We start from the raw sequence: 27,533 nt of genomic DNA, 5'->3' as shown, positions 1-27,533 counted from the left end.
GGGTAGAAGAGAGGGGGGAAGAGAAGAGAGGGGGGAAGAGAAGAGAGGGGGGGAGAGAAGAGGGGGGGAGAGAAGAGGTGGGGGAGAAGATAGGGAGAAAGACAAGAGGGGGGGAAGAAGAGAGGGGGAGGAGAGAAGAGAGGGAGAGGGAGAGAAGAGGGGGGGGGAGAGGTGCTCTGTCACCAACTTGCTCCACTCTGTGACTTGTGGTGCAGGTGACAGAGTGCAGACAGTTGGTCCCATGCAGCAGGACAGGTGACAGAGCAGAGCGGTGACATGCTCTGCTCTGACACATGCGGTGCTGCATGTCACCAGCTTGTCAGTCTCTTGCTGCGTCTTGTAGTGCTGGTGGGAGGAGCACATGATCACACTGCCCGCTCTCCTGACATCGGAGCAGAGCGGGGCGGGTGGAGAGTGAGATCAGTACTTACGTGACAGGGGGGGTTTCAGCTGATTAAACCCCCCCTGCACTCCACACTGGTGCCCCGTACCTCACCATCTGCCGGATGCTCAGCCCTCTTCACCGCTCCACACCGGCGCCCTCCGAATCCTGTAGCATCCGGTCACCTGTACAACAAGTCCTAGAGTGGAGACAGTTAGTGACATATAGCACACTATGTGTCAGAGCAGAGCATGGCACTAACTGTCTCCACTCTGGGACTTGTTGTGCAGGTGACAGAATGGAGCAGATTGGTCCCATGCAGCGTCTCACCTGTGCTGCTGGTAGGAGCACATGATCACACTGCCGACACCGCAGGCTCTCCTGACAGCTGAGCACAGCGGGCGGATAGTGTGATCACATACTTGTGTGACAGGGTGGATTTCAGCTGAAGAAAACCCCCTGTACTCCACACTGGCGCCCCGTACCTCCCACAGCTGACGGATGCTAAGCGGCGCGCTCTTCACTGCTCCACACTGGCGTCCTTCGGATCCTCCCCTCGATGCTGGGCTGTGACGTGCTGTAGTCAGCACCCACAGCCCTGTCAATCAATGTGAGTGGTGCCAGCATCCTCTGACGTAACCGTCAAGTTTGAGAGCCCGGAACTTGACGGGACGTAAGAGGATACTAGCAGCCACAGCACCAGGGAGTCATTTGACAAGCACTGAGCATGCAGGATAGCGCCGCTCAGTGCCAGAACTGCAAATAGAAGCCAATGAAGAAGTGACCTAAAATGGTAAGTTACACTCATAGAGAATATAAAAAAAATGGGTGAACCACCCCTTTCAGCGCGTCTCTCTGGCTTCTTTTCCAAACTCCGGAGCACTTCCTTCCGCCCGCGTTCCCAGGGGGTGGGGCCTCGTCTTCGTACTCTTTCTTGGGGAAGAAGACGCTGGGTTGTCGTTTTCTGCGCCCAAAAATGGTGGCAAAATGGCGGATTTTCAAAATATTTGCAGCGGAACACCGCTGACAGTCCAGAGTAAGGCGCACTTAAACCAGGTAGGTGGATGGGTTTGAATTCTATTCATGACTCCAAGTTTCGAGGTGTGCCGCCCCCACACCAGCAGCCAAGCTGCTTGGATCCGGATCTGCAGTGTGGCTCGAGGGGTCTCCGGACCCTGGGGGGTCTCGCGGACACTTCGAATAAAAAGGGGATGTTTATGTACGGGGATTTCGGGACGCCACCCACGGTGTGTGGTGAAATGTAGCACCACCGCTGCTGTTGGGGAGCACCCGGGGGCGATGGGCTGGCAGCTGGATGTTAACCCCTCTGTGGGTAGGGATGGATGCCCCGGAGCTCAATGTCTCTGTGCTGAGGATGGTGACTGCAGGGGCCGGGTGCGCCCGGGGGATGTCAATGTACTCACAGTTGGAATAACTTCACACAAGTCCAATCGGTAACCCAAGGTGTTGGTGGCCGGCTGCCACGGCCGGGTGTACTCTGCTCCCAGACCCGGGCTGGTTGTCTGCGTCACCCTCCTCTGCACTGTGTTTGTAGTGTGTGGACTTCCCAGTGTGGAACACGGGAGTCTGCTCCTGATACTTTTGGTTGGGAGACGTGCCCACTGACGCTGACCCTTGGGATCTACGGGCCCTGGCGGATGCCCTATCCCCCTCGGTGGGTGGTTGTCTGCTTTTGGGACTTTGGTTGGGACAGGACCTATAATCCTGCCCTCAAATGGTTAATTAGCTAGGCCATTGGTTCCGGTCCTGGCTTCAGGGTCCAAGTACCCCCTCTGTGCACGGTTTCCGGTTCGGTTCTCCGGTATCGGTACCGGCGGGCGGCGGGCTCCAACTCTGCCCCGGTCCACCTCGGATCTCCCGCAGACGTCTTCCCGTCTCCTGACAGACACGGACCACCGTCTGCCACCTAGCCAACACCTAGTCTAGCCTTCTCCTTCACTTTCTCCTCACTCCACTTCCACCTTCATTTCAACTGCAACTTTTTTCAACAACTGCCTCTTTTCCCACCCCGGGTTCTCCAGACCCCTTGGTCGACATTCTCCATCCGCCTGGTCCTGGCCACTGGTGTGCCTTTCCTACCCTGGGGAAGGGGGGTGACTAGGATTTGGTTGGCTTGATGTAACCGTTTGAGGGAAGGTGTTATGCGGGGAACTACTCTGTGTGCGACACCTGGCGGTGCCAGGGCGTCACAGATATACATTGGTGATAGTGTTATTTCTATATTAATTATATCAATGAATGTCTTATATATGTACTGTATATAGCACCAGTAACCATCTGCAGTCCCTAATCGCCACTGTGATCACTTCCCTCCTTGATAGCGCTCTTGTGTTGCAGAGGTGCGAGGTACTGAAGTAAAGGGAGGCGACTGAAGATAAGTGTGGCATAGTTTTAACACAATCTCATAGTGGTGATAACTGTAGCTGTTTAAGAAGAGAAGAGTCGCCGTAAGCTGATCGATTGCTGGGACTTGCCGGGTCTCGCTGTTTGAGGACATCGCAAAACCTGACGGCGCGCGACTTTCGCCTGTCATACGCTACATCAGCATTATGGAAGAGAAGAAAATCCACATGGTCAACTGCAACACATGCTACATGTTTACGGATCTGCCGCACAAGAAATTCAACTTCACCTGTCAAAAGTGCAAACTTGTTGCCCTCTTAGAGGAAAAGGTGCGGGGACTGGAAGAAAGAATAGCAACTTTGAAGCTAATTAAAGAACATGAGGACTTCTTGGACGAGGCAGAAGCAACAATTCAGGATATGGAAAGTGAGAAAAGCTTCAGAACACATACAGAGGCTGAAAAGTGGACACATGTGACCAAAAGAAGCCAGCGGATCAAGTGGTCGGCACCACCCACACAGCTTAGCAACCAATATGAAGCCCTCATGCTGGAGAACGAAAATGGCACAGCTCAGGATGATACCGTCTCTACAGGAGAAGACACAGTATCATCAAAAGAAGTTACTTTGTCAACAAAAGCAGAAACAAAAGACACTCAAAAGCACTCAGGAGCAACAAGCAGTGCGTCCAGAAAGAAAAGAAGAGTGGTAGTTATGGGCGACTCACTACTAAGAGGCACGGAGGCAACTATCTGCAGGCCGGACATAACCGCACGAGAAGTATGCTGCCTCCCTGGAGCAAAAATCAAGGATGTGGCCAACAGGATACCAACTATCCTCGGATCCAAGGACGAATACCCGTTCCTATTGATACATGTAGGAACAAACGACACGGCAAGAAATGATCTGCCAACTATTTGTGAAGACTTTGAAATTCTGGGGAAGAAAATAAAGGAACGGAACGTACAGGTTGTTTTCTCATCAATCCTCCCAGTCGATGGCCATGGTGTCAGAAGATGGAATAGGATACTAGATTTGAACAACTGGCTACGACGGTGGTGCAGGCAGCAAGGATTTGGATTCTTAGACCATGGAGTGAATTACCTCTACGATGGACTTCTCGCAAGAGACGGGATACACCTCACAAAACCTGGGAAACACACGTTCGCCAGAAGGCTTGCCACACTCATCAGGAGGGCTTTAAACTAGAAGAAGAGGGGATGGGAGAAAAAACAGCAGACAAGAACATGCAGCAGAAGGACAAACTAATCAAGGATACTAGATGCCGTAAAGAGGACCCAAGACAGGGTACTAAGAAGGAAGCTGAGAAAAGGGGAGCAAAACTTCTTTCCTGCATGCTGACCAATGCAAGAAGCCTGACCAATAAGATGGAGGAACTGGAGCTGGTAATGTATGAGGAGAAATACGACATAGTAGGAATAACTGAGACATGGTTAGATGATAGTTATGACTGGGCGGCTAACCTGCAAGGATATGAATTGTTTAGGAGGGATCGTAAAAAAAGGAAAGGGGGTGGAGTCTGTCTATATATAAAGTCCAGTTTAAAGCCCAGACTAAGAGAAGATATTCAAGAGGGAAATGAAGAGGTGGAGTCTCTATGGGTGGAGATACAAGGAGGGAAAACTAATAAAATCCTCATAGGGGTTTGTTATAAGCCACCAAATATAACAGAAACCACTGAAAATGTATTATTGAAACAAATAGACAAAGCAGCAAATCACAATGAGGTGATTATTATGGGGGACTTCAATTACCCCGATATAGACTGGGAAACTGAAACCTGTGTATCTCAGAAAGGAAACCGGTTTCTGTCAGTAACTAAGGATAATTATCTGTCCCAACTTGTGCCGGGCCCAACTAGAGGGGCAGCCCTTCTGGACTTAATTTTAAGCAACAGGCCAGATAGAATAACAGACGTACGAGTGGATGGGCACCTAGGGAATAGTGACCACAATATAATACAATTCCACTTGTCCTTCAGTAAGGTGCCTTGGAGGGGGGTTACAAAAACGCTGAATTTCAGGAAAGCAAAGTTTGATCAATTTAGAGAAGACCTTCGCCAAATTGATTGGGACAATGTCCTCAAAAATGGGAGCACAGAAAATAAGTGGGAAATTTTTAAATCGGTATCAAACACCCACTGCGAGCTAGCCATACCATACAGAAATAAAAGGGCTAGGAACAGGAGAAAACCAATGTGGCTTAATAAGGATGTAAAAGGGGCAATGAATAATAAGAAAAAGGCATTTAAAAAGCTAAAACAAGAAGGCAGCGAGGAAGCATTAAAAATATATAGAGAAAAAAATAAAATGTGTAAAAAACAAATATATTTAGCAAAAGTAGAAACTGAGAGACTCATTGCTAAGGAAAGCAAAACAAATCCCAAACTATTCTTTAATTATATAAACAGAAAAAAGATTAAAATTGATGGTGTTGGCCCTTTAAAGAATAATGAGGGTAAAATCATAGAAAGCGATGTGGGAAAAGCAAATGTTTTAAATACTTTTTTCTCAACTGTGTTCACACAGGAAAAGCATATGCCAGGGGAAATGCAGAGTGATCATGTAAATGCCCCGTTAAGTATGACCTGCCTAACCCAGGAAGAAGTGCAGAACCGACTTAGTAACATTAAAATTGACAAATCACCAGGCCCTGATGGCATTCACCCTCGGGTATTAAGGGAGTTAAGTAATGTGATAGACAGGCCTCTATTCCTTTTATTTAAAGACTCTATAGAAACTGGGTCTGTTCCACTGGATTGGCAGCTAGCAAATGTGGTACCAATATTCAAAAAAGGGTGCAAAAGGGAACCTGGAAACTATAGGCCGGTAAGCTTAACATCTGTTGTGGGTAAAATGTTTGAAGGGTTTTTAAGGGATACTATTATGGAATGTCTCAATGTTAATAACTGTTTAACTCCATATCAACATGGATTTATGAAGGATCGCTCCTGTCAAACTAACCTGATCAGCTTCTATGAGGATGTAAGCTCTCACATGGACCGAGGAGAATCATTGGATGTCATTTATCTCGACTTCGGTAAAGCATTTGACACTGTCCCACATAAAAGACTGCTAAGTAAAATGAGAAAGCTTGGGCTCGGGGAAAATGTGTGTAGATGGGTAGGTAGCTGGCTTAGTGGTAGAAAACAAAGAGTGGTTATTAATGGTGCATACTCAGATTGGGCCAGGGTTACTAGTGGGGTGCCACAGGGGTCTGTATTGGGCCCCCTACTATTTAATATATTTATTAATGATCTGGTGGATGGTTTACAGAGTAAAATATCAGTATTTGCAGATGATACAAAACTATGTAAGGTAGTTAACACAAAGGAGGACAGTTTGCAACTACAGATGGACTTGAGTAAATTGGAGAATTGGGCTGAAAAATGGCAAATGAGGTTTAACACAGATAAGTGTAAGGTTATGCACATGGGAAGGAGAAACAGATGCTACGATTACTTACTAAATGGGAAACTGCTGGGGAAATCAGACATGGAAAAAGACTTAGGCATCTTAGTGAATAAGAATCTAAATTGGAGTGCCCAGTGTCAGGCAGCAGCCACCAAAGCAAATAGGGTGATGGGATGCATTAGAAGAGGTCTGGGGGCACGAGATGAAAACATCATTCTCCCTCTGTACAAATCACTAGTCAGACCACACTTGGAGTATTGTGTGCAATTTTGGGCGCCGGTGCTGAAGAAAGACATTACTGAACTTGAAAGGGTTCAGAGGCGGGCTACTAAAATAATAAATGGAATGGGTGCATTACAATACACGGAAAGGTTATCAAAATTAGGTCTATTTACTCTAGAAAAGAGAAGACTTAGGGGAGACCTAATAAATATGTACAAATATATCAGAGGGCCATATAGAGATCTCTCCCATGATCTGTTTGTACCAAGGACTATGACAAGAACAAGGGGGCATTCTTTTCGATTGGAGGAAAGAAAATTCCTACATCAGCATAGAAGAGGGTTCTTCACGGTAAGAGCAGTGAGGCTCTGGAACTCTCTTCCTGAGGAAGTGGTGATGGCCAACTCACTGAATGAATTTAAGAGAGGAATGGATGCATTTCTTGTTAGCAAAAGTATAGAAGGTTATAAATAGCATAATCTTACAGGTAGATAGAAGAGCGACCAAGATTATTAGAGGAATGGGTGGGCTGCAACACCAAGACAGGTTATTAAACTTGGGGTTAGTTAGTTAGGAAAAACAAAGGCTTAGGGGGATCTAATCACAATGTATAAATATATGAGGGGACAGTACAGAGACCTTTCCAAAGATCTCTTTACACCTAGGCCTGCGACTGGAACACGGGGGCATCCGCTACGTCTTGAGGAAAGAATGTTTAATCATAATCACAGATGAGGACTCTTTACTGTACGAGCAGTGAGACTATGGAGCTCTCTGCCGTATGATGTTGTATTGAGGGATTCACAAGTAAAATTTAAGCAGAGCCTGATCGCATTAATTGAAAAATATAATATTACCAGTTATGTATATTGGATTTTATGACAGGGTGTTGATCCAGGGAACTAGTCTGATTGCCGTATGTGGAGTCAGGAAGGAATTTTTTTCCCCATTGGAGCTTATTTGACACATTGGGTTTTTTTGCCTTCCTCTGGATCAACATGTTAGGCTACGGGTTGAACTAGATGGACTTAGAGTCTCCCTTCAACCTTAAAAACTATGAAACTATGAAACTATGAGGTGACACGTCCCTCTGCTTTCATTCAGGAGCGTTCTCGGTGATGTGTGATCATCTTGACGACAGGCTGGCATGTCTTCCTGCCCAAGGTTTCCCTGTGATTAGATCTGGGTATGACGCCCAGGCTGTGAAGCCGCAACTTGTCACCTTGCCTTCTGCCTCCTTGTGCTGCTGCAGTGGCGGGCGCACGCACGGTGACTTGCGTTGTTTACTCTATCATGTGATCACCTTCCAGGACCTTTTAAAAGGAAGAACTATATTCATTAAGAAACTATGTGCTTAGTGTATAGTCAGTTTGGGTTGACAGACTTTCTTTAGGAGCTAAACTTCACAGGGATCAATTTTAAAATAGGCTTAGGCTACATGCACACGCTGCAGTTTTTTTCTGTACACAAACTGCAACCAAAACTACACCTTGTCATAGAGGGCCTGGAAATGTAAAAAAAAAATGCTTGTAATATAGGTGCGCTCTTGTCAGTGAGTTTTTTTAAAGGAGAAACAAAATGAGATAGTATAATTGATAGCTAGAATAGATAGATAGGAAAAAGTAGATAAAAAGAATAGATAGAAAGAAAGAACATATAGAATAGATAATAAGAAAGAACAGATAGAAATAACAGAACAGCTTGGCCAGCTGTTTTTTTTTTATTTTGTTTTGGTAAAAAAATGATATGGAGTCCTCCCCCCCATTTTTTATATCCAGCAGCAGCTGAAGGCTGCAACCCTCAGCTCTCTGATGTACCTTGGCTGTTATAAAAAACAGAGGGGGTCCCACGTTTGTTTGTTTTTTAAATTTGATTTAAAAAAAAAAAAAAATGACATGGAGGGCCCCCCATTTTTCTAGAACCAGCCAAGGTACAGCAGACTACTGGGGGCTGAAATTATTAGGGTGAGAAGGGCTATGGTTATTTGGCCCTTTTCAGACTAACAATAGCAGCCCACAGCCGCCCCAGAATTGGCGAATCCATAAGATGCATCAATTCTGGCTCTTCCCGATTGCCCTGATGTGGTGGCAATCAGGGTAATAAGGTTTTAATAGCAGCCCATAGCTGCCACTAGGTCCTAGATTATTTCTGGCAATCGTCTATGAGACCCCGACCCCATCACTAATCTGTAAGTGAAAGTAAATAAACATAAACACCCTAAAAAGGTCACAAGGTCCCACGGCGATTCAGCTCTGCTACATCCCTGTCCTGTCAAATCGAGTGCCATAGAACATGACTGCCATCTGTGAGTGAAGACATAGCCCTGCGATCAGAATGAACTAGGGTGAACCTCTGACATTACATTTGCGGGACCCACAATAACGAGTGTGTTGCAGCTGTGACGTCAGGGGTTAATCACTGTGAGGTTCAGGCCATGACTGAAGTGAGCCGTGTGATCAGCGGTGAAGTCACTCAGGTGAGTCCTCCATCTGCGGCTCACTTCAGTCATGTCCTGATTTGCAGTCACAGGTGGAAGACTCCAGCTGTGACCAGAAATCACCTGAGTGTCGGCATCACTGATCGCGTGGCTCAATTCAGTCACTACGGTGGTTTGCTGTCAAGTGTGAAGGACTCCAGATGTGGCAGCAGCTAACCTGAGTGATGTCACCGCTGATAGCTTGACTGACTTCAGTTGCTGTGTGGAGCTCACAGTGGGCAGTCTTGTTCTATGATGCTCGCTGTGAGCTTCAGCTGTAGCAGAGCTGAAAGTGTCTTGGGACCTTGTGTGGATTCCGTTGGACCTGGAGGGGATTTTGAGGTGTTAATCAAGTGGTGAAAGAGGGTGCTTTTTTGTCTTTTATTTCAAATAAAGGATTTTTTGGGTGTTTATTTACTTTCACTTACAGATTAGTAATGAGGGTGTCTCAGATGCCTGCCATGACTAATCTAGGACTTGGTGGAAGCTATGGACTGCCATTAACTTCTTATTACCCCGATTGCCACTGCACCAGGGTAATCGGAAAGAGCCGGTAAAGTTCCAGGACTGTTGCATCTAATGGTTGCGGCAATTCCGGGCTGCTGCTGGCTGATATTTTTAGGCTGTAGGGCTCCCAATAACGTGGGTCTCCCCAGCCTGAAAATACCAGCTCTCAGCTGTAAGACTTTATCTTGACTGGGTATCAAAATTCGGGGGAATCGCATGCAGTTTTTTTTATTTATTTATTGTACTGTACGATGTAGACACATCCACCGGCAGCTGTGATTGGTTGCAGTCAGATACCTGTCACTCAGCATGAGGGCGCATCTGATTGCAACCAATCACAGATGGGGGAGGAGTGAATATGTATGAGCCTAATGAGCGAGTGCAGTGAATATGTAATGAGGCTAATGAGCGAGTCGGGTAGAAGAATGAGAGGCTGCAGGAGCAACAGTGGTCACTCTTCAAGGCACAGAGTTGTATAAAAAAGAAAAGTGTTATCGCTAGAAAAGGTGAAAATTGCAAAATTGCTTTTATTTATCAGAACTATTATTATTATTATTATTATTATTTATTTATAGAGCACCATTAATTCCATGGTGCTGTACATGAGAAGGGGGTTACATACAAAATACGTATACAAGTTACAGTAGACAGACTAGTACAGAGGGAAGAGGGCCCTACCCTTGCGGGCTTACATTCTATAGGATTATGGGGAGGAGACAATAGGTGGGGTGTAGGTCAGGCGGCAGCTCCGCACGGTGGTCGGGCGGCAGCTCCGCACGGTGGTCGGGCGGCAGCTCCGCACGGTGGTCGGGCGGCAGCTCCGCACGGTGGTCGGGCGGCAGCTGCGCACGGTGGTCGGGCGGCAGCTGCGCACGGTGGTCGGGCGGCAGCTGCGCACGGTGGTCGGGCGGCAGCTGCGCACGGTGGTCGGGCGGCAGCGAGTTCATTGTAGATTGTAGGCATTTCTGAACAGGTGCGTTTTCAGGTTCCGTTTCAAGTTTGCAAGAGTAGGGGATAGTCTGACGTGTTGAGGCAGCGAGTTCCAGGAGACTGGGGATGCTCGGGAGAAGTCTTGGAGTCGGTTGTGTGAGGAGCGAATGAGAGAGGAGGAGAGGAGGAGATCTTGGGAGGACCGGAGGTGACGTGTTGGAGTGTAGTGGGAGAGTAGTTCGGAGATGTACGGAGGGGAAAGATTATGCACAGCTTTGTAGGTCAGTGTTAGAAGTTTGAATTGGATACGGTGGAAGATTGGAAGCCAGTGGAGGGACATGCAGAGAGGAGAAGCGGGGTGGTATTGAGGAGAGAGGTGGATAAGTCGGGCAGCAGAGTTAAGGATGGACTGGAGAGGGGCAAGCGTGTTGGCAGGGAGGCCACAGAGGAGGATGTTACAGTAGTCGAGGCGGGAGATTATGAGGGCATGCACTAGCATTTTAGTAGATTGCAAATTGAGGAAAGGGCGGATTCTGGAAATATTTTTGAGTTGAAGACGGCAGGAGGTGGTGAGGGATTGGATGTGTGGTATGAAGGATAAGGCAGAGTCAAAGGTCACTCCGAGGCAGCGAACTTTGGGTACTGGCGAGAGCGTGGTGTTATTTATTGTAATAGATAGATCAGGTGGAGAGTGTAGGTGAGACGGAGGAAAGATGATTAGTTCAGTTTTGGCCACATTGAGCTTTAGGAAGCGAGAGGAGAAGAAGGAGGATATAGCAGATAGACATTTCGGGATTTTGGACAGCAGAGATGTGGCATCTGGGCCAGAGAGGTAGATCTGGGTGTCGTCGGCATATAGGTGGTATTGGAAGCCATGGGACTTTATGAGTTGTCCCAGGCCAAATGTGTAGATAGAGAAAAGTAGGGGTCCTAGGACAGAGCCTTGAGGGACGCCAACAGAGAGATGGTGGGATGAAGAGGTTGTGTGGGAGTGGGAGACACTAAAAGTGCGATTTGAGAGGTATGAAGAGATCCAAGAGAGGGCAAGGTCTCTGACACCAAGGGAAGAGAGGATCTGTAGTAGGAGGGAGTGGTCAACGGTATCGAAGGCTGAGGACAGGTCTAGGAGTAGGAGTATAGAGAAGTGCTTGTTCGCTTTGGCAGTAAGCAAGTCATTTGTGATTTTAGTCAGGGCAGTTTCGGTGGAGTGATGTGGACGGAAGCCGGACTGTAGGTTGTCAAAGAGAGCGTTAGAGGAGAGGTGGGAGGAAAGTTCAGCATGGACATGCTGTTCCAGGAGTTTTGAGGCAAGTGGGAGTAGTGATATGGGGCGGTAGCTGGTAGTAGAGGTTGGATCGAGGGAAGGTTTCTTTAGGATAGGTGTGACTGTTGCATGTTTAAAGGCAGAGGGGAAGGTTCCAGTCGTTAAAGATAGGTTGAAGAGATGGGTTAAGGCTGGAATAAGGATGGTGGTGAGGTTGGGAAGGAGGTGGGATGGCATGGGGTCAAGTGCGCAGGTGGTGAGGTGCGCTTTTGAGAGCAGACGTGCAAGCTCTCCTTCGGTGATGGTGGGGAGGAAGTTTATGGGGGAGGGGCAGTGGTCAGCTACATGAAGGGGTTGTGGTGGCTGAGCAGAGAAGACTTGCCTTATTAGGTCGATTTTTTCTTGGAAATAGGTGGCAAATTCTTCTGCAGAGATGAGGGAGGTTGGAGGGGGCAGTGGTGGGCGAAGGAGGGAGTTGAAAGTGTTGAATAACTGTTTGGGGTTGTGTGTTAGAGAGGATATGAGGTTTCTGAAGTAGTCGTGTTTAGCGGAGGTGAGGACTGAACGAAATGTGTGAATTGCATTTTTGAATGTGGTGAAGTCTTCCTGGGAGTGCGTTTTCTTCCACCGCCGCTCTGCAGCCCTAGACCTTTGCTGCAGTTTTTTAGTGAGGCTGTTGTGCCAGGGTTGTCTATTGATTCGTCTCACTCTGCCATGCACAAGGGGAGCGACTGAATCAATAGCTGATGTGAGGGTGGTGTTGTAGAAAGTAGTGGCGCTGTCTGTGTCGTGGAGGGACGATATGGAGGACAGTGGGAGGATAGAGTCGGCGAGGGTGTGCATGTTGAGGTGTGCAAGGTTTCTGCGGGGATGTGCTAGGTGCTGGACAGGGGGGGTAGGTGAGGAGGACAGGGCTGAAAAGGTCAGAAGATGGTGGTCAGATAGGGGGAGGGGGGAAGTTGTGAAGTCAGAAAGGGGACAGAGGCGGGTGAAGATAAGGTCTAGTGTGTGTCCATCTTTGTGGGTGGCAGAGGTGGACCACTGAGTTAAGCCAAAAGACGAAGCAAGGGAGAGGAGTTTGGAAGCGGCTTGTTGGCGAGTGTCAGTGGGGATGTTGAAGTCACCCATGATGATGGTGGGAATGTCAGCAGAGAGAAAGTGTAGAAGCCAGGCAGAGAAGTGGTCGAGGAAGGCAGTGGTGGCGCCCGGGGGTCTGTATATGACAGCCACTTGGAGGTTGGAGGGAGAATAGATTCGGACAGAGTGCACTTCAAAGGAAGGCAGGTCGAGGGAGGGTAGAGGTGGGATTGTGGTGAAGTTGTAGTTGTTAGAAAGAAGGAGGCCCACTCCTCCACCTTGTCTATTGCCAGGGCGAGGAGTGTGGGAGAAGTGCAGGCCACCGTAGCATAGTGCAGCTGGGGAGGCAGAGTTGGATGGTGTCAGCCATGTTTCGGTGATGCCTAGAAAGGCTAGATTGCTAGAGGTAAAGAGATCGTGAATGATGTGCAGTTTATTACACACTGAACGGGCATTCCAGAGCGCTCCTGAGAGAGGGGGCGGCAGAGTGGGTGAGAGGGGAATAGTTTTTATGTTGGATAGATTGCGGTAGTTACTATTATGTGGAGAGTGGTGGGTGGGTGATAAAGAGGGGTGTACCATCCACGGGGGGCCAGGATTGGGGGCTATGTCACCAGCAGTGAGAAGGAGTAGAGAAAGGGAGAGCAGGTGGGAGAAGGAGAGTGGACGGCATGGTCTGCGCGATATTAGGAGCGACCTGAGGTTCAGGAGTAGGTCAGCAGATGAGGACAGATGAGAAGGCAGGAGGGAGGGGGAGATGAATATTTGCTTAGAGGGTGCTGGGGTGTGGGGATAGTGAAGGAGAGTGAGGAGGAGAGGGGCAAAGACTGTGAGGGCATAGGTGAACATGGTGGGGGTAGTGTGGTAAGTATATGAATTAACAAGTAAGTTGTGTCAGTGGAAAACTTGGTTAGAAAGAGCTGAAGAAGTTTACCTTCTGGTCATGTCTGGTTCATTTCTGGTATATTTCTGACAACTATGAGACAGTACCTACTTATGAAGATTAGTGATGGGCGAAAGTGCTCGGACACACTGAATACTCAATTGAGTATCCCTGTTGCTGAAGCGCCATGCTCGAGTCCCCACCCCGAATGTTTTGTGGTTGCTTTTAATGGGAACATGTCAGCAGAAATTTCCCCTAAAACCTAACAGATTCCCCCTCTGCAGCTCCTGGGCTGCATTCTAGAAAGGTCCCTGTTATTATTGTGCCCCCTTTCTGACCAAAAAAAAGAGTTTATAAAGAGGTACCTTTTTGGCTTCGGATTCTATAAATGTGACACGGGGGCGGGCAGCCTGATGGCCGTTATTCTGCCCCCTGGTCCTGTATGCCGCCCCCATCGCTGATTTCCATACTTTTGGACACCGCCCACTGCTCCAGCCATCCCCGCGCATGCCCAGTGCCAGTCTCACGGGACTGAGCACTGTGACTGCTGGTGACGTGTGCGCAGGCAAGTGATTATGGGCGGGACTGTGACTGTTATCAGCAAGTACCCGCCCATAATCTCGTGAGCGCGCAAACCTCTCCAGCGGTCACACTGTGCTCAGTGTAGATGCTAGACTGTATGGGCTGCTTCCAGGGATGACGTCCCTTTGTCACGTGATAGTATTTTGAACACGCCCCTATCACGTGACAAAGGTTGTTGTTTAGGCTTTTAGACACTGGGTCCGCAACCTGATGGCAGCTGTCGTCCCTTGGTGACCAAAGCAGTTACTTTGAAGGTGCACTTAACCATGAACACATGGATAAGTACTTGTCCTAGGGACACTACATTTCATTTCCCTGATGGTACACTTATTATTATTATTATTTATTATTATAGCGCCATCAATTCCATGGCGCTTTATATGTGAAAGGGGTATACATAATAGGGACAAGTACAATATTCATAAACAATACAAGACACAGACAGGTACAGGAGGATAGAGGTCCCTGCCCGCGAAGGCTCACAGTCTACAAGGGATAGGTGAGGATACAGTAGGTTAGGAACAAGTGAACAAGTCCTGCACCGCCTGCCCTCAGATTACCTCCAAGTTCAGTGGCTCACGTGCTGATGACTGCCATGTAGCGCTGGTTTGCAGGCGCAGCGTGCTGGTCGGTATTGAGCAGCTAGGAGATCCAACAACAGGAAGATGAAAAATCGACCGCAAACAGCTGCTATGCCAAACAATTTCTTTTTTATTCAAGCGTTCTTTTCCCCTTGTGCCTCTTCCTGCCCCCCCTATGGATGCGTTTCCTAAAGGGGCAGGATTTGGCCCAACTTGAGGGGTCACCGTTCTAGAGGGGCCTGGAACCACATCCTCAGAGCCACTGGACTCCGATTCAGTGGTCCAGTACCCTCTTTCCTGGTTACCCAATTTTTTGTTTTTTATATAAGGTTTTCTTTTATAATTTTTAGTGCGATCTTTTGTCCAACAGAAAATTTGTCCCATTTCGTAATCTTTTTTTATCTCTCATGAACTTTTCTCTTTTTTTAATTTTAATCTCTGTCTGAGTGTCAATCAATTTTTTGTCCAAATTCTGTATGAATGTTAACCATACACCCTCAGTGACACGTGAACGAGTGTCTTTTTTCAAAACGTCCAGCTGTATGTTCAGAGCTGAATATTCCTCCTCATTTTTCTTCAAGACCAGCTGTAGCAGCCTCATGGAACAATCATGCTGAATGCTCTCCCATTCTTTAGTAAAGTTTTTATCATCTTGAAAATGGGACAATGTTTTTATCACTCGGAGGCCCCTAGGGACCCTGCCGCAATCAACATAAGACTGTAACGACTTTATAGTCCAAAATAGACGCACCTCTCTGTCAGAGAGGGAAAATATCTTATTTTCGAGTGTTTTAATGCCAAGTACCTCAGTGTCCTTTTTTAGATTGCATTCCTCGAAAAAGGAAGCCGCATCGATCCTCCCCGCCTGTACACCTGGAACGTCCACAGAACTTGCGCTTTCATTGTCCATCAGTTCCATAGTGGCCACCGCAAATGTGATAAAACACACAGTCTCTTGCGAACTTTGGTACTGAGCCCGGCAACAGCGTGCAAAAAAGACTCCAGAAAAGAATCCAAATATACTGTAGCAACAAGTGAACAAGTCCTGCACCGCCTGCCCTCAGATTACCTCCAAGTTCAGTGGCTCACGTGCTGATGACTGCCATGTAGCGCTGGTTTGCAGGCGCAGCGTGCTGGTCGGTATTGAGCAGCTAGGAGATCCAACAACAGGAAGATGAAAAATCGACCGCAAACAGCTGCTATGCCAAACAATTTCTTTTTTATTCAAGCGTTCTTTTCATCGGTGCAGATAAAAATGCGGGAGGTGACTAGGATGCGAGTCCCTCCAAAGGACGACGGCCGTTTCGTCTGTGAGCCAGACTTCTACGGGTCCACGTCGGGGAATGGCCGCACGCACCTTATAAAGGGGAGTGCATCCAGGCCACATCACCGCACATTAAAAACAGAGGAATGCACACATGATAGTGATTAACATAAGTGCAGACAACACATCCCATTTAAAACATGGTCATACAATCAATGTGACACACATTTCAAAAACAAACATGAAAACAGGGGAAAAAAAAGGAAAAAATTCAGGAAAAAATTCACCTGAAAGGTACAGAGGCATTTATCAATGTCATATCAATACATAACTCATTATGTTCATGTTATTCTTTTTAATGACATAACCACTCATTTATCAAAAGATCCAAAATGAATCCATCACTCGAAAATAATTTGCAAAAAATCAGTTTTATGCAAGCCAGTATTATAAGAATACAGCTAGGTCGTTACGGTCATTCAAACCCAGGTTTCCCTGCGCTCCAAATTTTATTATCATACTTGCTTCTTTACGTAGCAATAACTTATGGAGATCGCCCCCTTGTGGAGGCAGGGAAACCTGGACTAGTCCTGCAAAGCGCAAGATGTTGGGATTACCTTCATGTGCTGTGCGAATGTGTTCTATTAGCCTAGGAGAACCTTTACCTGTGGAGATCGATTTATAGTGCTCCCTAAAGCGTATGTACATGCACCTTATTGTCTTCCCTATATAAAATCTTCCACAGGGGCATACAATCACATAAACCACATACTTCGTCTTGCAGGAAATAAACTGCCTGACCTGGTGAGAAAAAGAGCCAATTTGAAGAGATGTACCAGTGAGATGTAAGGCGCAAAACTTGCAGTGACCGCAGCGAAAATTCCCAACAGGCGAACATTTCTCGAGCCATGTGGACTGACAGGTCACCCTGTTTTTCACCAGCAGATCTCTCAAATTATTACACCGTCTATAAGAGACTAGGGGTCCTGCATCTGTCATACTCTTTAGATCCGGGTCGTTGGCAAGGATATGCCAATTCTTTTTTATGGCTTTTTTTACTCCATCTAATAAAAAACTGGTACATCTCTTCAAATTGGCTCTTTTTCTCACCAGGTCAGGCAGTTTATTTCCTGCAAGACGAAGTATGTGGTTTATGTGATTGTATGCCCCTGTGGAAGATTTTATATAGGGAAGACAATAAGGTGCATGTGTGGCGCCCCTGACCTGGTCAGGCACCACTGAGTACTGCACCCATGCTGGGGACAGTACAATACAGGTAATCCAGAAGGCTGACCGAGGTGTGACTACACAGGCGCATAGTGATCAGGTCTCACACATGTACTTTTGAGAGGACCCCTGGGGATCCCAGGAGGGGGAAAAGCCTTCACCTCCACTGGAATAGTGGAGGGGGCCAAAGCCTCCATCTCCTCTCAAGGGGTGTGGTAAGAGAGTCTGGTTGCTAGGTGGCGTAGGCAGGCACAAAAGGGAAAAGAGAAGGAGGAGTAAACAGTCTGCAGCAGAGTGTGGAGGAGTGAGGAGCAGGAAAGTGGAGCTCAGACAGGAGTAGCAGTGAAGGTCCCAGATGTGAGCCGGTTCAGAGCAGAGTCCAGGGAGCTCCGAGGAGAGCTGACCCCTTCCCCTGGGCTGCTGTAGTCTGACAGCGTCCGCGCAGTGGCTACCGACGGGGGAGAACGGTCACCTAGGAGGGCTACCCGAAACCCATCTCCAGCTAGAGAGAGAGCACAGAGTGGGAAGTAAGGAGACTGCTAGGGAGAACCAGGCCCAAACGGGCGGCAGATCCCGGAGCGGGGATAGATCCACCTTTCCCTGCTAAACCTGCCGGTGTGGGGCCCTCAAAGCCCACACCACAACACCTAAAAGCCGCAGCCACGTAGCCACAGTTAGGGCCCACAGTTCACAGGAGGCAAGAAGCTGGAGTGAGCTGGTCCAGGCCACAAGCAAACGGCAAACGAAGGGGAGTGAGGCTTCAGCAACTTCCCTGGGTGACCCCCATAGGGACTAAAAGTCGGGGTCACCCCAAACCACCAAGGGCTAAGGAAGGCGAGTTGGTAGTCACCATCAGAAGTCAGCCTGAAGGATACCTGGTTCCCGCCTGGTTCATCCCAGCTACGCCCGGGTTACTCACCCTGCCACCTGAAGTGAGTAAAAACCCTGAAAGACATTCTGCCTGTGTGGAGTTATTCTGCGCCTTGTGGTACTACGCACCTACACAGGGCCCTGGGGCTTGCCTCACTCTCAGGAGGCTATTCCAACTAACTGCACTCACCATCAGCCCCAGGCGTCCCTCAACCTGCAGTGGCGGTCCCCACTGACCGCAATACTGAGAGTGGCGTCACGACAAGAAGAAGATCTCCTACCTGTGACCAGATCCAGCTGAGTGGAGTCCCTGAAGGTAATGCACCGACACAACACCTGTGGGGCTTCACATCTGGCGTCACGAACAGGATAAGGACTAGACCTGTCCAGACAGGTGACCATGTGCCTGGGCGGTCCGCTTGAAAAATTGGAAGCGCCGCCATATTGCCACCATGAAAAGCGCGCTGAAAAACAACAGCAGCCCGCGCTGGGAGAAGTTACCGCCCACGAAGAGGTGTGGCTACCCAGAGATCCCCTGCAGAGTCCTGACCTCGCAAGTGAAGAGAGCGGAAGCGTCCAGAGACGTCGGGACAGAAAGGGAGCCAGAAGCCTGCTGCTGGGAGAGGAGCTGCTGAAAGAGGCAGAGCGGAAACTGAACAGCTTGCTACTAGAGGCAACGACGAGTCCACTGCTGGGAAATCGTACAGAAGAGGGCGCAGAAGAAATGGCGTCTGACCGCAGAAACCCAGAACCGGGCTCCGCTGCCTGGTGGTATCGGGAGCTGGCCCAGTTCTGCGACCGACTGGAGACCCGGGTCGTGGAGCAGATCAGAGAAGAACGCATGGAACTTCTGGAGATGGCTGCCGCGGTTCAGGCCTATGAAGGGAGAGCCGCGCGCCGAGCGCCAGACCGAGTGGCAACGACTCAGACCCCGATGCTGCCACCGATGGGTGAGTCCAGTATTACCCCTGCCGGCCCGGATGCCCCGACCCCTGCTGCCACGCCCGCGGTCCCTGAAGAGGCGCCCGGCGCGGCGACGCTGAGCCAGGCCGCAGCCACGCCAGGTGCGGCCCGCCAAGCCCAGGCCGCCGCAGCGATGCCCTGCTCGGCCCACCAAGACCCGGTCCCTGCAGCGATGCCCTGCCCGGCCCGCAAAGAACCGGCTGCCACCGCGACCCTCATCCACGCCGCAGGTGTGACGCTGACCCAGGCCGCCGCCATGCTAGGCCCGGCCCGCCGAGACCCCACCGCAGCAGCAACGCTCGTCCGCGCCGCAAGTGAGGTGCTGAACCAGGCCGCAGCCACGTCCGGTGCGGCCCGCCAAGCTCCGATCGCTGCAGCGACGCCGAGCCCAGCCTGCAAAGACCCCATCGCAGCTGCGACGCCGATCCAAGCTGCGCCAGAAACGCCCATCCAGGCCGCCGCCATGCCAGGCGCGGCCCGCCAAGACCAGGCCGCCGCCATGCAGGGCGCGGCCCGCCAAGACCAGGCCGCCGCCATGCCAGGCGCGGCCCGCCAAGATAAGATTGCATCACCATTTACCCCGGCCTGCAAGGCCAGAGCAGACACCGCTCCCCAGTCCAAAGAGGTCCCTGCTGGAAAGCCCACGCTGGGGGAGGACCCCGCATACTGGCAGCTGAAGGCTGACATGGAGGCCAAGTTTCCACAATGGTTGGTGGACCAGTACATACTCCCTCCGCATACCCCCAAGACGACTCCTGCAGCAATCATGCCAAAGAGATCCCTGCCTGGGCCTGCTGAAGAAAGTCCATCCCCAGCACTGCCACCAAAGGGGTGCTCAGAAGAACTAAGGGGGAGGGGAGGCCAGGAAGCTGAGGAGCTGACTCCAGAGCCATCCGCACTGGATCCATACCCAGAGCCGGAGATGTTGCCATATTCCCGCTGGGATGAAGAAGACCTGACACCGTCTGCTGAAGAAGATTTGCCTAAAAGCCTCACCTGGGAGCTTGTAAGCTGTACCTCGCAGAATCCAGTCCGCAAGACACGGCGCCGTAGCAGAACCCAGTCTTTCCCTGCACCGTCATCCCCAGAGCAGAGAGAAGTCACGGCCAGAGACCTACAAGAAAAACGGTTCCTGAGAAGAGCCAAAGCACAGGTCAGAGGACCCCTTTGTAGAGGAATTGTGGAAGATTTTAGCCTAAAATCAGGATACGGATTCATCGTTGCACCTGGTATCAAAGAAGGCATTTTTGTCAATAGGAGAGACGTTAGAGCTAATTTGCCCAGAGGACATCCTGGAAGGAACCTGCGTACAGGAGACTCCGTACAATTTACCATGCATCAAGGAGAAAGAGGGTGGTATGCGCTAGACGTAACACCATGTCCTACAGAAAAAGAAACAGATACAGAGAAAGAAACAGATACAGAAGATACAGAGGGAAGAAAAGAAAAGGAACCCATTGATGACCCAGATGAAGAAAGAGGTCAAGGAAGCAACAGGTGCCGCAGCCCTACAGGCCCAAGCCCTGGTGAGGAGGAATCCACATAAAGTACAGAAAGAAGCATAGAAGTTACCAGTTTGAAAAGTTTGTTTTGCAACGTTTTACAAGTTCAAGAATGTGCCCACATAAACTGATGTGAGAAATAAACCTTAAGGCTATGAACTGGCTATAGCCACAAACTCTCGCAGTGTAAATAGTTACACCAGAGGGCACCACCACCACCAGAGTCAGCCTGTTTAGGGGCTTGGCTCGTCTGCAACCAGGGAGCACGTCCGTATATAGGGCCTTGGCTTACCTGCGACCAGAGAGCATGCCTGTTTATGGGGCCTGGCTCTCCACCACAAAGAGGGTACCTGGTCAGCACCAACTGTGGAGGCCGCCTCTACATCCTGCCAGAAGAGGCTGAAGGCGCGGCTCCACCAGGCCAGGTATACCCTGAAGACCACCAGACCATGAAAGCCGCCTCTACATCCTGCCAGAAGTGGCTGAAGGCGCGGCCAACGTGAGAGGGTTTTGGGTGGGTTAACGGACTTGTGGGTGGAGGGTGGTGATGTATGGTACCTGGTGCTTTTAAAAATGTTTTACCATGTTTTAATGTTTTATGCATTTTAAAATGTTGTCTTGCAGCCCGAGGACGTGCTGGTGATAACTAAGGGGGAATGTGGCGCCCCTGACCTGGTCAGGCACCACTGAGTACTGCACCCATGCTGGGGACAGTACAATACAGGTAATCCAGAAGGCTGACCGAGGTGTGACTACACAGGCGCATAGTGATCAGGTCTCACACATGTACCTTTGAGAGGACCCCTGGGGATCCCAGGAGGGGGAAAAGCCTTCACCTCCACTGGAATAGTGGAGGGGGCCAAAAGCCTCCATCTCCTCTCAAGGGGTGTGGTAAGAGAGTCTGGTTGCTAGGTGGCGTAGGCAGGCACAAAAGGGAAAAGAGAAGGAGGAGTAAACAGTCTGCAGCAGAGTGTGGAGGAGTGAGGAGCAGGAAAGTGGAGCTCAGACAGGAGTAGCAGTGAAGGTCCCAGATGTGAGCCGGTTCAGAGCAGAGTCCAGGGAGCTCCGAGGAGAGCTGACCCCTTCCCCTGGGCTGCTGTAGTCTGACAGCGTCCGCGCAGTGGCTACCGACGGGGGAGAACGGTCACCTAGGAGGGCTACCCGAAACCCATCTCCAGCTAGAGAGAGAGCACAGAGTGGGAAGTAAGGAGACTGCTAGGGAGAACCAGGCCCAAACGGGCGGCAGATCCCGGAGCGGGGATAGATCCACCTTTCCCTGCTAAACCTGCCGGTGTGGGGCCCTCAAAGCCCACACCACAACACCTAAAAGCCGCAGCCACGTAGCCACAGTTAGGGCCCACAGTTCACAGGAGGCAAGAAGCTGGAGTGAGCTGGTCCAGGCCACAAGCAAACGGCAAACGAAGGGGAGTGAGGCTTCAGCAACTTCCCTGGGTGACCCCCATAGGGACTAAAAGTCGGGGTCACCCCAAACCACCAAGGGCTAAGGAAGGCGAGTTGGTAGTCACCATCAGAAGTCAGCCTGAAGGATACCTGGTTCCCGCCTGGTTCATCCCAGCTACGCCCGGGTTACTCACCCTGCCACCTGAAGTGAGTAAAAACCCTGAAAGACATTCTGCCTGTGTGGAGTTATTCTGCGCCTTGTGGTACTACGCACCTACACAGGGCCCTGGGGCTTGCCTCACTCTCAGGAGGCTATTCCAACTAACTGCACTCACCATCAGCCCCAGGCGTCCCTCAACCTGCAGTGGCGGTCCCCACTGACCGCAATACTGAGAGTGGCGTCACGACAAGAAGAAGATCTCCTACCTGTGACCAGATCCAGCTGAGTGGAGTCCCTGAAGGTAATGCACCGACACAACACCTGTGGGGCTTCACACATGTACATACGCTTTAGGGAGCACTATAAATCGATCTCCACAGGTAAAGGTTCTCCTAGGCTAATAGAACACATTCGCACAGCACATGAAGGTAATCCCAACATCTTGCGCTTTGCAGGACTAGTCCAGGTTTCCCTGCCTGCACAAGGGGGCGATCTCCATAAGTTATTGCTACGTAAAGAAGCAAGTATGATAATAAAATTTGGAGCGCAGGGAAACCTGGGTTTGAATGACCGTAACGACCTAGCTGTATTCTTATAATACTGGCTTGCATAAAACTGATTTTTTGCAAATTATTTTCGAGTGATGGATTCATTTTGGATCTTTTGATAAATGAGTGGTTATGTCATTAAAAAGAATAACATGAACATAATGAGTTATGTATTGATATGACATTGATAAATGCCTCTGTACCTTTCAGGTGAATTTTTTCCTGAATTTTTTCCTTTTTTTTCCCCTGTTTTCATGTTTGTTTTTGAAATGTGTGTCACATTGATTGTATGACCATGTTTTAAATGGGATGTGTTGTCTGCACTTATGTTAATCACTATCATGTGTGCATTCCTCTGTTTTTAATGTGCGGTGATGTGGCCTGGATGCACTCCCCTTTATAAGGTGCGTGCGGCCATTCCCCGACGTGGACCCGTAGAAGTCTGGCTCACAGACGAAACGGCCGTCGTCCTTTGGAGGGACTCGCATCCTAGTCACCTCCCGCATTTTTATCTGCACCGATGAAAAGAACGCTTGAATAAAAAAGAAATTGTTTGGCATAGCAGCTGTTTGCGGTCGATTTTTCATCTTCCTGTTGTTGGATCTCCTAGCTGCTCAATACCGACCAGCACGCTGCGCCTGCAAACCAGCGCTACATGGCAGTCATCAGCACGTGAGCCACTGAACTTGGAGGTAATCTGAGGGCAGGCGGTGCAGGACTTGTTCACTTGTTGCTACAGTATATTTGGATTCTTTTCTGGAGTCTTTTTTGCACGCTGTTGCCGGGCTCAGTACCAAAGTTCGCAAGAGACTGTGTGTTTTATCACATTTGCGGTGGCCACTATGGAACTGATGGACAATGAAAGTGCAAGTTCTGTGGACGTTCCAGGTGTACAGGCGGGGAGGATCGATGCGGCTTCCTTTTTCGAGGAATGCAATCTAAAAAAGGACACTGAGGTACTTGGCATTAAAACACTCGAAAATAAGATATATTCCCTCTCTGACAGAGAGGTGCGTCTATTTTGGACTATAAAGTCGTTACAGTCTTATGTTGATTGCGGCAGGGTCCCTATGGGCCTCCGAGTGATAAAAACATTGTCCCATTTTCAAGATGATAAAAACTTTACTAAAGAATGGGAGAGCATTCAGCATGATTGTTCCATGAGGCTGCTACAGCTGGTCTTGAAGAAAAATGAGGAGGAATATTCAGCTCTGAACATACAGCTGGACGTTTTGAAAAAAGACACTCGTTCACGTGTCACTGAGGGTGTATGGTTAACATTCATACAGAATTTGGACAAAAAATTGATTGACACTCAGACAGAGATTAAAATTAAAAAAAGAGAAAAGTTCATGAGAGATAAAAAAGATTACGAAATGGGACAAATTTTCTGTTGGACAAAAGATCGCACTAAAAATTATAAAAGAAAACCTTATATAAAAAACAAAAAATTGGGTAACCAGGAAAGAGGGTACTGGACCACTGAATCGGAGTCCAGTGGCTCTGAGGATGTGGTTCCAGGCCCCTCTAGAACGGTGACCCCTCAAGTTGGGCCAAATCCTGCCCCTTTAGGAAACGCATCCGTAGGGGGGGCAGGAAGAGGCACAAGGGGAAGAGGTCACAAGAGAAAATTTGTCTCATGGAAGAATTAGAATATTTGTCACCCTCTCTCTCTCCTTCTGCCAATAATGTTGTTAACCTGTCTGAACATGTGTTGACCGATGATATGGCAGCCGTCCTATCTAGAGGTTTAAATTTTTGCGTGCCAGAAGAGTTTGATTTTTCTGAATTCAGAATTGATTTATATAAAGCCACAAGGAAAATGCACTTGCATAAGTTTTTTCACCAGACGTCGACCACTTCGACTATAGTCCCTGAGGGTCACCAACCTTGCACAACTGAGGGGTGCGATTGGGATATTACGGGGGCTTTTGACTCCACTGTAACCCAGGCCGCTGGTTTGCTGTTGAGTCTGAATGACCCCGAGGGCGAAAAGCCTTTTGACCCAGGTGGTGACACTAATGAATGTGGTAGATTCACTAAGGGGGTGAAATCTAATTTTTTCCCCCCGGTGGCCCATGGGAATTTAATTGATGTGTTTCAGGAAGCAGTTGTCAAGGATGTTGAGGCATTGCTATATCCCAAAATGGATAATAATCTTAATGAGGGAGAAGCGGCAGCGGTAAAAATAATGCGCACGTGGAATGACACAGTATTCTGCCAAGCGGATAAAGGCGGTAATATTGTGTTGTTAACGCGCACCGCTTATATTAAAGAATGCTTAAGGCATCTGCAGGATCGTGATACATATACTCCCTTACAATCTAACCCCATTACTGAGTATAAGAAGCAATTAACACGCTTATTGGGGAGATATGTAACACTCGGTTTTCTCACTAGCACTCAGGTCGAAAAATTAATTCCAGAATTTCCCACAAAACCCCATTGGTATGCTATACCTAAGATACACAAAGATAGTGTCAACCCCCCTGGCCGCCCGATAGTGGCTGGCATCGGTTCGTTAACTGAGCCGTTGTCCCACTATCTTGATTGGTTATTGAGGCCTCTGATGGAAAGAATCCCTTCCTATGTGAAGGATAGTAACGATTTTATATCTTTGTTGAGAGGTTTTGATTGGCAGGAGTGGTTTAATCTTGTGTCCATCGATGTGGAAAGCTTGTATACACGGATACCCCAGAACCTAGGTGTACAGGCAGTGAGGGAGACAGTGTCTCGCAGTGGGAAAACGCAGTTGTATTGTGATTTTGTAGGTGAAGCTTTGAATTTTGTGCTTTCAAAAAACGCATTCATGTTCCTGGATAAATGGTACGTTCAGTGCGGGGGTACTGCAATGGGTACCCCCGTATCGTGCGCCATGGCTAATATTTTTTTGGGTTTTTTTGAGAGCGTATACGTTTTCGTTAGCACAAACCCATTTCTCAAGCACGTGAAGTTGTTCCTCAGATATGTGGACGACATATTCATGGTGTGGGATGGTACAGAGGAGGAGTTCACAGGTTTTGTCACCTACCTCAATAGTACAAACACCATGAATATGTCGTTTACATCATGTTTTGGAGGCAACGTTATAACATTTTTGGATATAGAGGTAGAAGTGAAAGAAGGGTTAATATTGACAAAGATGTATAGGAAACCAACTGCCTCTAACTCGTTACTGCACTTTCAGAGTGCCCACCCCACTCATACTAAAGTAGCTTTACCCTACTCTCAGTTTTTGAGACTAAGAAGGATCAATAATGTAAAAGAGATTTTTGAAGAACAAGCTGGGGATTTAAGATCAAGGTTATTGGCACGGGGTTACCCTAGTACACTAATTGATTCTGCGTATGAGAAGGCGTGTTCTGAGAGTTCTGAAAATCTATGGGTCAGCCAATCTTTTGGTATTGGAAAATTGTCACATAGTCAGGCAAAGGCAAAAAAGGTGAGGAAAACGAACAATGCCGTAAATAGGTTTATGTTCAGTTTTAGGTTTGGCCCCTTAGATGGAGTAATAAAAAAAGCCATAAAAAAGAATTGGCATATCCTTGCCAACGACCCGGATCTAAAGAGTATGACAGATGCAGGACCCCTAGTCTCTTATAGACGGTGTAATAATTTGAGAGATCTGCTGGTGAAAAACAGGGTGACCTGTCAGTCCACATGGCTCGAGAAATGTTCGCCTGTTGGGAATTTTCGCTGCGGTCACTGCAAGTTTTGCGCCTTACATCTCACTGGTACATCTCTTCAAATTGGCTCTTTTTCTCACCAGGTCAGGCAGTTTATTTCCTGCAAGACGAAGTATGTGGTTTATGTGATTGTATGCCCCTGTGGAAGATTTTATATAGGGAAGACAATAAGGTGCATGTACATACGCTTTAGGGAGCACTATAAATCGATCTCCACAGGTAAAGGTTCTCCTAGGCTAATAGAACACATTCGCACAGCACATGAAGGTAATCCCAACATCTTGCGCTTTGCAGGACTAGTCCAGGTTTCCCTGCCTCCACAAGGGGGCGATCTCCATAAGTTATTGCTACGTAAAGAAGCAAGTATGATAATAAAATTTGGAGCGCAGGGAAACCTGGGTTTGAATGACCGTAACGACCTAGCTGTATTCTTATAATACTGGCTTGCATAAAACTGATTTTTTGCAAATTATTTTCGAGTGATGGATTCATTTTGGATCTTTTGATAAATGAGTGGTTATGTCATTAAAAAGAATAACATGAACATAATGAGTTATGTATTGATATGACATTGATAAATGCCTCTGTACCTTTCAGGTGAATTTTTTCCTGAATTTTTTCCTTTTTTTTCCCCTGTTTTCATGTTTGTTTTTGAAATGTGTGTCACATTGATTGTATGACCATGTTTTAAATGGGATGTGTTGTCTGCACTTATGTTAATCACTATCATGTGTGCATTCCTCTGTTTTTAATGTGCGGTGATGTGGCCTGGATGCACTCCCCTTTATAAGGTGCGTGCGGCCATTCCCCGACGTGGACCCGTAGAAGTCTGGCTCACAGACGAAACGGCCGTCGTCCTTTGGAGGGACTCGCATCCTAGTCACCTCCCGCATTTTTATCTGCACCGATGAAAAGAACGCTTGAATAAAAAAGAAATTGTTTGGCATAGCAGCTGTTTGCGGTCGATTTTTCATCTTCCTGTTGTTGGATACAGTAGGTTAGGGTAGAGCTGATTGTGCGGCGCTGTATCAGACTGAGGGTTACGGCAGGTTGTAGGCTTGTTGGAAGAGGTGGGTCTTCAGGTTCCTTTTGAAGCTTGTCAAGGTAGGCGAGAGTCTGATGTGTTGAGGCAGAGCATTCCAGAGTATGGGGGAGGCACGGGAGAAATCTTGGATGCGATGGTGGGAAGAGAAGAGGAGAGGGGAGTAGAG

The sequence above is a fragment of the Anomaloglossus baeobatrachus genome, chromosome 3 (genome assembly GCF_048569485.1).
Source record: "Anomaloglossus baeobatrachus isolate aAnoBae1 chromosome 3, aAnoBae1.hap1, whole genome shotgun sequence".
Classification (NCBI taxonomy): domain Eukaryota; kingdom Metazoa; phylum Chordata; class Amphibia; order Anura; family Aromobatidae; genus Anomaloglossus; species Anomaloglossus baeobatrachus.
This window is presented reverse-complemented; position numbering follows the sequence as displayed.